The sequence below is a fragment of the Bison bison genome, unplaced genomic scaffold (genome assembly GCF_000754665.1).
Source record: "Bison bison bison isolate TAMUID 2011002044 unplaced genomic scaffold, Bison_UMD1.0 scf7180017864460, whole genome shotgun sequence".
NCBI classification, from domain to species: Eukaryota; Metazoa; Chordata; class Mammalia; order Artiodactyla; family Bovidae; genus Bison; species Bison bison.
The window spans coordinates 5,668,583-5,671,605 of record NW_011495022.1 but is presented as its reverse complement, the minus strand read 5'-3'; the positions used below and the strand labels follow the sequence as shown (position 1 = coordinate 5,671,605).

Below are 3,023 nucleotides of genomic sequence, written 5' to 3'. Positions count from 1 at the left end.
AGCAGGGACTCAGATACTTGTACATCTGTTTATAGCAGCATTCTTCAGCATATTCCAAAAGGTGGAAAAAATACAAATGTCCATCAACAAATGAATGGATAAGCAAAGTGTGGTATATACATACAATGGGATATGTATGCTGGAGAAGGTGTGGAGAAAAGGGAACCCCCTATGCTGTTGCTGGGAATGTAAGTTGGTGCAGCCACTATGAGAAACAGTATGAAGTTTCCTTAAATACTAAGGAATATAGAGATACGTATGATCTAGGAATCCCACTCCTGGGCATATCTCTGAAGAAAACTATAAATTGAAAAGATGTATGTACCTCAGTGTTGATAGCAGCACTATTTACAATAGCTAAGACATGGAAGCAACCTAAGTGCCCATCAACAGATGAATGGATAAAGAAAATATGCCTTCTTTATCCGATCATAAATGGAATATTACAACAGAATATTACTCAGTCATAATAAAGAATGAAATATTGCCATTTGCAACAGCATGGATGGACCTCGAGATTATCACACTAAATGAAGTCAAGTCAGAAAGAGAAAAACAAGTATCATGTGATATCACGTATATGTGGAATCAAAAAAAAATAAGTGATACTAGTAAACTTATGTACAAAACAGAAACGGAGTCATAGAAAGCAAACTTAAATGGGGAAAGGGAGTATTGCTGTTCTGTTGCTAAGTCATGTCCAGCTCTTTGCAGCCCCATGGACTGCAGCATGCCAGGCTCCTCTGTCCTCCACTATATCCTGGAGTTTGCTCAAATTCATGTCCACTGAGTCAGTGATGTTATTAAACCATCTCATCCTCTGCCACCCCATTCTCCTTTTGTCTTCATTCTTTCCCAGCATCAGGGGCTTTTTCAATGAGTCAGCTCTTCGCATCAGGTGGTCAAAGTATTGAAGCTTCACCTTCAGCATCAGTCCTTTCAATGAATATTCAGGGTTGATTTCCTTTAGGATTGACTGGTTTCATCTCCATACAGTCCAAGGGACTCTAAAGAGTCTTCTCCAGCACCATAGTATGAAAGCATCAATTCTTTGGCACTCAGCCTTCTTTCTGATACAACTCTCACAGCTGTACATGACTATTAGAAAAATAGTCTTTCACTATAGAAAAATAGTCTATGACTATTAGAAAAATATCTTTGACTCTATGGACCTGTGTTGGCAAGGAGATGTCTCTTTTTTTTTTTTTTTTGCAATCCCTAAGGTATTATTAACATGAGTTTCCAAAAACAAGCATCCATATTAGTGTGGGAGGAGAGGGAAGGGCAGGGAGAAGGAATTCTGCTCTACTGGTAATAAAGCTCCAAGGTTCATCCATCATGGATTTCATAGTACCCCAGAGATACCTGGTCCTTAAAAATCTTGTTCCACTTCTTCAATACAATCTTGTTCCAGTGGTGCCAGTTTGGGCTGTGATCAGCTTCTTAAGGTCCCCAGTGGTGTCATCAGTGTTGCATGTAATGCAGACCTTCTTCCCCAGATGGTCATTGCAAATGACTTCAATCATCCTGGCTGGAGCTTAAATTGCCTAGAACTGACTGATACCACAACCTCCTCACTTGAGTCGATGTCTCTGCTTTTTAACATGCTATCTAGATTTGTCATAGTTTTACTTTCAAGGAGGAAGAGTTTTTTAATTTTGTGGGTGCAGGCACCATCTGCAGTAATTCTGGAGCCCAGGAAAATAAAATCTGTCACTGTTTCCTCTTTTCCCCCTTCTATTTGCCATGAAGTAATGGGACTGGAGGAGAAGGCAATGGCACCCCACTCCAGTACTCTTGCCTAGAAAATCTCATGGACGGAGGAGCCTGGTAGGCTGCAGTCCAGGGGGTCGCTAGGAGTCGGACACGACTGAGTGACTTCACTTTCACTTTTCACTTTCATGCATTGGAGAAGGAAATGGCAACCCACTCCAGTGTTCTTGCCTGGAGAATCCCAGGGACGGGGGAGCCTGGTGGGCTGCAGTCTATGGGGTCACACAGAGTCGGACACGACTGAAGCGACTTAGCAGCAGCAGCAGCAATGGGACTGGATGCCATGATCTTAGTTTTTGGAAAATGCTGGGTTTCAAGCTAGCTTTTTCACTCTCCTCTTTCATACTCATCAAGAGGCTCTTTAGCTCTTCTTCACTTTCTGCCATTAGAGTGGTATCATCTGCATATCAAAGGTTGTTGATATTTTCCCCAGCTATCTTGATTTTAATCCCAAGCAAGCTAGGGATTCATCCAGATTGGCATTTCACATGAAGTACTCATGTGAAATGCAGGGTGTCAATATACAACCTTGTGATACTCCTTTCCCAATTTTGAACCAGTCCGTTGTTTCATGTCTGGTTCTAACTGTTGTTTCCTGACCCGCATATAGGTTTCTCAGGAGACAGGTAAAGTGGTCTGGTATTTCCATTTCTTTAAGAATTTTCCACAGTCTGTTGTGATCCACACAGTCAAAAACTTTCACGTAGTCAGTGGAATAGAAGTAGATGTTTTTTCTGGAACTTGCTTGCTTTCTCCATGATCCAGTGCATGTTGGCAATTTGATATTTGGTTCCTCTGCCTCTTTGAAACCTACCTTGAAGATCTGGAAGTTCTCAGTTCATGTACTACTGAAACCTAGCTTGAAGGACTTTGAGCCTAACCTTGCTAGCATGTGAAATGAGTACAACTCAACAGTAGTTTGAACATTCTTTGGCATTGCCCTTCTTTGGGATTGGAAAGAAAACTGACATTTTCCAATTCTGTGGCCATTGCTGAGTTTTCCAAATTTGCTGACATATTGAGTGCAGCACTTTAACAGCATCACTTTTAGGATTTGAACTAGCTCAAATCCACTAGTTTTGTTCATAGTAATGCTTCCTAAGGCTCACTTGAATTCACATTCCACCATGTCTGGCTCTAGGTGAGTGACTACATCATTGTGGTTATACAGGTCATTAAGACTTTCTTGTACAGTTCTTCTGTGTATTTTTGCCACCTCTTCTTAATATCTTCTGCTATTAGGTCCTCAC

At 41.2% G+C, this 3,023-nt stretch overlaps 1 pseudogene; it reads right to left on the bottom strand.

The window, feature by feature from the left end:
* Positions 1-1,305: 1,305 nt before the first annotated feature.
* Positions 1,306-1,526, bottom strand: LOC105002939 (annotated as a pseudogene).
* Between the last annotated feature and the right edge of the window lie 1,497 nt (positions 1,527-3,023).